General features: G+C 40.4%; 1 pseudogene; it reads right to left on the bottom strand.

Annotated features, from left to right (window-relative positions):
- Positions 1 to 3,717: 3,717 nt before the first annotated feature.
- On the bottom strand, positions 3,718 to 9,068 carry LOC149440969 (up-regulator of cell proliferation-like; annotated as a pseudogene).
- Between the last annotated feature and the right edge of the window lie 1,154 nt (positions 9,069 to 10,222).

Below are 10,222 nucleotides of genomic sequence, written 5' to 3'. Positions count from 1 at the left end.
GGACATTTTTTGCTGTTCAGCACTGCGCTACTTTAGCTGGCAATTACAGGGTCGTGCAACACCCAAATTAAATTTACAATGTTTTTTTCCCACAAATAAAGTTTTCTTTTGGTGGTATTTGATCACCACTGGGTTATTTATTTTTTTGCTATATAAATTAAAAAAACATACTGAAAATTTTGAAAACAAAAAAGTCTCAAAACACAAAAAAATTTCTGAAAAAAAAAGATTATTATTCAGATTATTTGTTTGCAAAATGTTATAACATTTTGCAAACAAATAATCTGAATAATAATCTTTTTTTTTCAGAAATTTAGGTCAAAATGTATTCTGCTACATTTCTTTGGTAAAAATAACCCAAATCAGTGTATATTATTTACTGTGTGAAAGTTATAGCGTCTGCAAATGATTTTATACATATATACACTATTTTGCCGAAAGTATTGGGCTGCCGGCCTTTCTACGTACATGACCTTTAATGGCCCCCCAGTCTTAGTCCGTAGGGATCAATATTGAGTTGGCCCCGCCCCCTTTGCAGCTATAACAGCTTCAGCTCTTCTGGGAAGGCTGTCCACAAGGTTTAGGAGGGTGTCTATGGGAAGGTTGGACCATTCTTCCAGAAGCACATTTGTCAGGTCAGGCACTGATGTCGGGGGAGGAGGCCTGGCTAGTAGTCTCCGCTCTAATTCATCCCAAAGGTGTTCTATGGGGTTGAGGTCAGGACTCTGTGCAGGACAGTCAAGTTCCTCCACCCCAAACTGGCTCCTCCATGTCTTTATGGACCTTTCTAACGGAACTGGACTCCGACTGCGCTAGGGTATTTCCGTTAGACTCCCGCTTCCCTGTCCGACCACATATCCACGGACCACACCGCTGACCATACAGGAAATAGACAGCACCAGGCTTCTTAAGACAGGAAATAGACTGCTTTATTTTAACACAAACACAAGATATATATACAGGGCGGGGAAATACAACCAGGAACAGGAAACACATAAGCAGGCCGTCCCATTAGGGGGAAGGGCTGCCGGAAACACCCCCCACCAAACCAAGACACACAATAGAACAAAGGGATACACCATTTGGCAGTAGACAATACAGGAACACATACATCCCATAATAGTTTGCTGGCAAGCAAGACACAATAGAACAATGGGATGCAGCAAGTGGCAGTGAACAAACGAACAACCCCCACACCCCATCTATACAGGTCCACACAATACTAGGACAGATCACCCTATACCCCAACAGGCACAGGGTGACTCACACATAATGGGAACATGGGGAGATGATACAGGGGTCCCCCACCCCCAAAAGTCACTCCCGTCACAACATTGCCTTGTACACTGGAGCGCAGTCATTTTGGAACAGGAAGGGACCATCCTCAAACTCTTCCCACAAAGTTGGGAGCATGAAATTGTCCAAAATGTCGCCTTAAGAGTTCTCTTCACTAGAACTAGGGGGCCAAGTCTACAGTATATTTATTAGAATTTACACAGCTTTTACTTTCTGACTGCCCATAACATTTCTTCAGGTGCCCACAACACCCCCCCCCCCCCCCAAATTACCCCTTTTTGGAATGTAGACACCGCAAGGAATTTGATGAGAGACATGTTGAGTCCATGAAGCATTTTATTTTTTGCCACAAATGTTTGGAAAATGACAACTTAAATGATATATTGCTCATGAGCCACTGCTCGCCCGCAAAATGCAAGTAGTTAAAAAACCCTACTTTTTTTTTTTAAATTATCAGTATGGTATTTTGGCATTTGGCATTTAATTTTTAATTTGTAATACTTTTATCAGAATAGTACAATGTTACCATAGTAACATTGAACTACTGTGGGAGGATTTTTTTTTACACTTTGCAGAAGAAATAAAGATCATTTCTCTTGCAATGCAAAGCTTGCTGTCATGAACGGTCATAAATGAGTTACATTTTTGACAGCTCAAGATAGTGATCTGTGATTGGCTGGAGCTGGTCACAAGGTACAGGGTGCTGTGATTGGTCCCAAAAATCATGTGACAGCTGTGGGCCAATCACACGCACTAGGAAGAGAAGTAGAGCTGTTAGATTGATTCATAGCAGCTTTGCTAACATTGTGATCATGTGATCGCATAGCGATCACATGATCACCGGGTCCCATTCACCGGGATCTTCATTACGCTGCGATTACCATGATTATGCATTGCGGTTATACATGGAATATACACATGAAAAAGCATATTTATTTGAAAATCATATAGGTATATTTATATAAAAAAAAATGCTCATAGCAATTCACCCAGTGAAAGTGAACGCACATTTGTTCTGGGTGAATGGGGCAAATAAACAAATGTCATTAGGCTGTGTCCTGTGCTGGATGAACGCTTTTCATTTATTTAAAATGGAAAATACCACATCTGGCCACTAGATAGTGATAAATATGATAGGGAATTCCAATAATATTTAGCTCCTTCTAGTGGCCAAATCCAGTATTTTCCAGATCAATGAAAAACGTGTTTTTGCTATTTTCCCTTTCAAGTTAGAAAAAAAAATCCAGCACAGGAAGTAGCCTAATGGCATGTGTTTATATTCACACAGAACACATGTACATGCACTTTCACTGGGTGGATTGCTATGAGCACATTTATATAAATACATCCCTCAGTGTGAACAAAATCATTTCTGACGGTTGTAATGGAAGGGCTGTTCAGGTCTTTGAATGTAACCATACAGTACCACATGGGGGTTGATTTACTAAAGTCAAATAGACGGCGCACTTTGCAAAGTGCAATTGCTCCAGAGCTTAGTAAATGAGCGGAAGTAAAACTGACTTCCATCATCCAATCACGTGCAAGCAAAATGCTGTTTTTTAAATTTCCCTTACAGGTGATTGGGTATTCTTCACAAAGCAAAGCTTTACCACTGTAACGGACCCCAAACACCCACAACTGGGTATCTCCATCAAGAAGCTGCTTCTCATGCTCTGGAACAAGAGACCAGTGAATATGGCTATTGTTACCCCAAGATCCAGACGACACCAGTCTTGAAGTGAACCAGGAGGTAGACTAATTTATTTGAACACAAGATATATACACTCAGGAGACAACCCCCCTCCCTGCATAATGGCACAGGGCGGGGCAATCTACATTTAGTAACAAGAGACACACAGGTATTCACACTTCACAGCAGCAGACAGTCCCATCAGGAGGGAGGGTTGCTGGAGACACCCCCCCACTAAGCTAATACACATAAACACATACATCCCATAATAGTTTGCTCCCAAACCAGACAGACAATAGAACAATGGGATGCAGCCACATAACATCAAACAATCAACAACCCCCCACCCCAATATTAGGATAGATCACCCTGTACCCCTAACAGGCACAGGCTGACTTACACATAATAGGGATATGGAGAGCTGAGACAGGGGTCTCCCCACCTCTCCAAAGTGAGCTGTGTTCCATGGGCCCCCCACCCAAAGTGACTCCCGTCACAACCTCACTTACTAAGCTCTGGAGTAACTGCACTGGCAGAGTGCACAGTCTATTTGCCTTTAGTAAACCAACCCCCATACACATACTATATACCGAAACACTATAAAGGGAATTTGTCAAAACTGGAGCAGATAGAATCTGGAACAGGTGAGAATGGCAACCAATCAGCTTCCATCTTCAGCTTGTCCGGTTAAGCTTTGAAAATAAAAGCTAGAAGCTGATTGGTTGCCATTCTCAGCTGCTCCAGATTCTGTCTGCTCCAGTTTTGATAAATTCCCCTCTATATGTGAGACTCCAGTGTTGTTGGGGAAACAATCCTCTCCGGGGCTTCCAAATACATTACAGATATTCTTACAAACCTTCTTGTAATAATCTTCCCGACTTCTGTTCTGTAGACACTGAGATGGTCTGTTTTAGAACAAATGCTGAAATCCATCAACATGAGAGCTAAATGGAGGTTCTGTCTTATTATATTATAATGTGTAGTACAATAAAACATAGAATCAGATGATCATTCCTAGAGAGATATCATCTATAACATTTCCAGTGCAGTGTTAGGAATGTCATAGTCCATGGATACAACCACCACCTGTAATATGACTTGGAATGTTCTGGAATCTTCTGGGAGAAGCAATGATCCCATTATATCATGGGGGGGATGAGGATTCTCAGACATTCTGTCACACCCTGGTTACTGTGGCCGTGGTGGTGAGGACAATATTTGAAATGTTTTTCCAATTAGAGAAAATCCATGGAAAGGTTTTTATTTTTCATAAGTGTAAACGATTTGCAGACAATGACTTGGATGATGAATTACATGTTGTGGTGATTTGTCTTCTCTGTTTAGCTGTTGAACATTTTCTTTAAGCTTTGCAGAGCGTTTTCTTTTGTGATGGATTTCCAGCCGTCTGGTAGATTTGCTGGTTTTGCCTCGTATTCTTCAGCAAATTTCTGATTAAATGTAACAAAAATATATTTCCAGTAATCTGATGACTTGATGCTGGAATCTGGTTGGATGGACCAGTCTGGATAAATGATACGATACTCTTTGTATGGGTGTGGTTTGTATTCTGTGTCTGAATTTTGAAATGATCCATTAGATACAACACCTGTACTACATATATCAGTGACTAAGATTTCAGTATCAAGCCATCTGCATCCTCCCAGGCCTCTAGGTCTGTGGATGGTAGCAAAGTGCTCCTTGTGTTCATCACCTCCGGCCTCACAGGGGACACCACAGAATGGACATTGCTTCCCACAGCCAACAACCTTCCTGAACAATTCATCCTGAGGCTTCACCTCCACCCTGGAGAGTACAGACTTTATATCCATAGATTGCAGCTCTGATAAGACTTCTGTTTCTGTATCTTGGAGGAAGAGCTGAATGTCAGATGAAAATTGGCCAACATCAGCCTTGTTCTGGAAAGTGATCACTTGCATCGCAATCTGTGGGATTACCAATTCTTCCTTCAGTATCTCACATACAGTTTTAAAAAAATCTGAAACTGATAAACTTTTAAGAGAGTTGTCTTCAGTAAGAGCCGATCTTATCTTTGTGTCCAGTGAAGAGAGCAGATCTTCTTGTAATGGTTTTAGGATTTGGGGTGTTGCATATGTTTCAGTGTAATTCAGTATCCAGGCTCTTGTATATTCCTCATATGACCGTATATATTTCACATATTCCTGAAAGGACATTTCTTCTAGCAGCTTCTTCAGTAAAAAATCTTGAAAAAATGTTCTACTGCTGAATTTCTTGTTGTCTGAACTTTCTACTATGCTATCCATTATTTTTTGCCCAAGATGGTGGAAAACATGATCCCTCATTGCTGGTTTTAAGGACCGATCACAGAATTATTTGGCTTTAGTCTGACAAATATCTTTCTCTTGAAATAGACTGATAAATGTTTCTAAATATCCAGGCTTTAGTTTCTCCAAACACAGCTTTGGATCATTTTCTTGAATGAATTTCTCATGCATCTCCTGAAACTCTTTGGAAGCTTTCCCAAGAACGTGAAGCTTGATATCCAGTTCAAACCATGTGGACAAATTAAGATTTTTGGACTCTTTGGAAATCTCTGTTGTAATCATATGAAGTAATTCCAGGCAGTAGTTGTCACAATAGTCCTCTCCAGTCCTCACCTTCCCTCTGATATATTGGTCACAGTTATCTATAAGAGAATGAGCAAAATCATTTATTTTGTCAAAATGCTGCTTTCTAGGTCTAACACCTAAATTATGCAAAAATGAATCTGTCAGTTTCTTGATCCATCCACCCTCAATATATTTCTCATCCATCTTGAAATCAGGTTGAGCGATAGCTGGATCCTTCACACCCAGTAAGTGTTCATTTACAGCTGATCCTTTATTCCTCATGTCATTCATTAGATGCTGTAACATAGATCTACTGACAATGCGTGTTTTTAATTTCTCAATCTGTAGGTCTGTCAGTGTCCTCTTCCACATCTCCTCAAATTCTCTCTTTAATGCCTCATGGTCCAGCTTTTCTTTGTTCTCCCGGCACCTCCTGTGGAGATCTTTGATTTTGCATTCAATCAATTTCTGGGAATTATTTTTCATATTCTGAATCTCAAATTTCCTTTTCTGAATTGAAACAGCCTCATCCAACTTCACAAGAGAATTCCTGTTCAATCCCTCCTTCAGGAATGTTGTGCTCAGAATAAAATCTTGTTTGTATCGTTCTATTAGATGAACATTTTCATTTTTTTGCTCAAAATAGTTTTCTAGCAACTTCAACATTTCATTTTCTCTATTAATCAACACGTTGTTGAGCTCATTCTTAAATATGTAGCAAAGTTCATCACTTAGACTCTCTGCAGTCTGATCCTTAATGTTTGTCTCTGTACGGATCAGCCAATCATGGACGGCTTTTCTGAACTCCCATTCCCACTGTGAGAATTGTGTAGACAAATTATTATAAGCTTCTGCCACCAGGCTGTTCCTGAAACTGAAGATGAACTTCTCATGTTTTACAGCCAGCCATAAACTTTCCATCCATTCTATAAATTCAGGAATGTTTAAAGGCCTGTGCAGGGATTCTTTGCTTGTCATTAATTCTAGTAAATACTTTTTTAATTCAGACACATGTTCACTGTACCCAGGATTTACTGGAGCCATTGGTGGGACCCCAAACCAGAGTCCAGGAATGTACCAGTTGTCTTTCTCCAGATTGTAATCCATCACATCACTGAAAGTTTTTATCTCACTTTTGTTTTCCATCTCTGCAGCTACTTTTGTCATTTCATTCAGATGTTCCAGAAGTTTCTTCCTGTCTCTCATGTTCTTGTCATGAGCAGACACATCACTCACATTCTGATGTACAAACTGGCAGTTGGGTCTCTTTCCTATTTCTTTCATTCTAAGAAACGCATGGACCACAATCTGTAAGATATCCTTCATTTCTGATATATTTTCCATGGCAATATTGACTATGGTGATATCACTCAACCCAACCAGTAGCGTGGCCAGTTCATTGTCATGTTCATAACTGCCCTCCAAGGAAGCCAACTCTGGAGCTTTCAGCCCCTCAGTGTCAATCACCAGGATGAAGTCACAGCCCAGCTCTTCCTGGAAGTCCTCTTTCACATTAAGAAGAGTCATGAAGGCTCCTCGTGTGCATCTTCCACTGGCCACCGGGAACTGCAGACCAAACATGGTGTTGAGAAGAGTGGATTTTCCTGTTCTCTGCACTCCCAGCACAGTGATTACTCTCATTCTGCATTTCCCCCCTGTTTTGGTGTCCAGCTCCTTTAGAACATCAGATATCCACCGTAGGGGAATGTTGGAGGCATCTCCATCTATTAGCTCCAATGGGAAACCATTCAACAAGAGATTGGCAGCAATTCCTGGCAGTCCAATAAATTGTCTTTGGCTTTTATGTATTTTGTTTTCTTTAGCCATGGAACATTCAGCTTCATAAAACTGTCCCATCTCACGTAGGAAATGTTCAATTCCTAAAGAACTGTCAGAGATTTTTGGGTCTATCTGTCTGAGTTCTTCCTTATTGATTATGATATCATTACATTTTTCTTTGTATTCAGCTTGAAGATTAGAAAGATGATTTCTAGCAATTGAATCAAGTTCAAATTTCATCCATTTCAGAAAATATTGTTTCTCAATCTCAGACAAATGAGTGATTGCATCAATAAAGAGCATTATACCATGGGGCAGATCATGCTTATGTTGTTCCTCATGCAGTGAAATACGTTTCTTCATCAGTTCATCTTGATAATGTTGTGTGTCTTTACCACCTTGCTTTGTCATTCTGCAAAGTTCCTTTTCCACATTAGATAACTCTCTCCAGAGATCTCTCTGTAACTTCATAGTGATGTTCTTATACTCAGACACGTTTGTTATTTCTTCTGTAATATTCCTGGCAAGTTTCCTGGCCTTCTGACATTCAGGAACTCTCTCATCTACTCGGATGTCCAATCCATGAGTTTCTTTCTCAAGGTCTCTTATTTTCTTTTCTTTTGGCTTACTGTTCAGGAAATTAATAATAGTACTTTTTAGTTTTTTTACAAATGTCGCCTCACTTACTATGCCTGCATATATTATCACATTTGATTTTTTCATTTTTAGAACTGGCATTAAGTCTTGAAGGGTCTTCAGTGTCTGTGTACTCACAGTTTGGCCAGGACTGGGAGTAACAATGAAGTAATACTGGGTGTCAGTGGTAGGGCAGGATGATAGCAATCTGAATTCTCTCTCAGAAATATCCTCAATGAATATAAACACAGCTGATGAGACTCGAGTCAGAAATATGAACTGGTCCCAGTTGGTCTCCAGGTCTCCTCGTAGGTTGGTCACTGTGATGGGTTCTGGGAAAACATCAGACTTACTACAGGGAAAATACCAGGACATTTCCACAAGTCCATCAGATATTTTCCTCTCAATGTTTCCTCCATTCATATTGTCATGTATGAAACAAATATTTTTTAGCAAAGTTGGATTAAAGAGTTGGTTTAGTGTTTTAGATTTGGATAGTTTAGTATTTCCCACCCTGACAAAAGAGAAAATTGGCATTGAAATGTTCACCACATTTTCTTCTCTGAACCCTTTACTGTCCGCTAATGACTGAGGTCTCCACTTCTTCACTATGTCTCTCATTGCTCAAAGCATGAGGGTGCAGTGTGACCCGTCACCAGAAGGGAGCAGCAGAGGGACAGCAAACTGGCACATGGACTGTTTGGTTACAATCTCTTGTTGCAGAAAACTGTCTGAGCAATGCAGGAGAAGACACAGGACATCCAGGGGGTGAATGAAATCTGAATTATTCTCACCTTGAGACAAAGAAGTACAAAACAGGTATTCATCATCATCATCATCATTATTATCATTGTCATTGTATTTATCATCACCAATACTAAAATCTCTCTCTAACACAAAGTTTCTTGCTTTCCTGTTTAAGGCCATAAGATTCCATAAGCAAACCCAGGGAAGATCCTTCATGGTTTTAGGTGGTTTGTCATACACATATCCTAAATCAATGCTCTGGATGTCCCTCAGAGTCAGTTTTGAAGTTAGGTATGGTTCCATACGCATTCTCTCCATAAGCAGGTAAAAGATAGTTTTTCTGGTATGAAAGTCTGTAAGAAAAAAACACAATATATTTCTAGGATAACAGGGAGTCTACAAGCAAAATTTTCATATAGTGTTAAATGTAACAATAATGGAGGTACAATGTTGGCAGGCAGCAGGAAAAGCGAAAACAAAAAATCCTGAGGTGTATCACTAGAGGGAGGAAGGAGGTTCTGATCCCTCTATATAGATCTTTATATCACTAGAGGGGTCACCGGCAGGAGGGAGGAGGTCCTGATTCCACTGTATAGATATTTATTTAGGTGGATGTCACAGACATCTCATATAAATAGTAAATGGAACTTAGTTCTTTCAGACTGGAGGCTGAAGCTAGTAGTGATGTCTTAAATTGCACAATGTATACATTTTTCCATTATGAGCATCCTTATTCCCTTGGAAGGAGAAATATCAGAACCAGGGCTTGGGGATTCCAGGTCTTGGAGATAAATGGGAATGATGAAACTACGGTGTAAAAAACAAGCTGGGGGTAAACAGAACAAATGAGGAAAAAAAGGGGGAGGGGAATGGAAGGGTCATGAAATAATGAATTAAAGTGGGAGTAAGCTCTCACTGGACACTTGTACATACAGGCACGTTTATATAGGTACAAGGAATATCTCCTAAACATGCACTGTTTAGGAGATTTTCAGTGTCCATGCAACTGGTGACACCAACGGTGCACGCACTCTGAAGGAATGACATACCCATGCAGTTCCTTATGAGCTCTGTGCCACAGCCCAGACACCTGCACGCAGGCACGGGGTAATGTCATCGCGCTCAGCCAATCAAGTGGCCAAAGCTCACAAGCATGAAGGGTAGCCGGGTGAAGATGGAAGCCTTATCAGCAGTGACAGTTTGCTGCTGGAGAGCTTCGTTCTAAGGTAAGTCTTTCATAATGTTCTAGTATGCGATGCCTACTAGTACATTATGACATTACCTTGCAGGGAGATGATTTTTTAGGTTTGTTAATTCAAGGGGGTGGGAGGGGCAGATAAAGAAAAATTCCTCCATCCTCTCCTCCCTTCCTCATGGGAGACCAGCAAGAAAACCAATGTGGATGGCAGGGAGTGATTCCTGGCTATCAACGTGTAAGAGTTTTCAACAGGGACTTGGAGTATAAAGCATTACATCCTGATAATAG

The sequence above is a fragment of the Staurois parvus genome, unplaced genomic scaffold (assembly GCF_062004578.1).
Source record: "Staurois parvus isolate SC_StPar_1 unplaced genomic scaffold, SC_StPar_1.0 ptg001042l, whole genome shotgun sequence".
Lineage (NCBI taxonomy): Eukaryota > Metazoa > Chordata > Amphibia > Anura > Ranidae > Staurois > Staurois parvus.
This window is presented reverse-complemented; position numbering and strand designations above follow the sequence as displayed.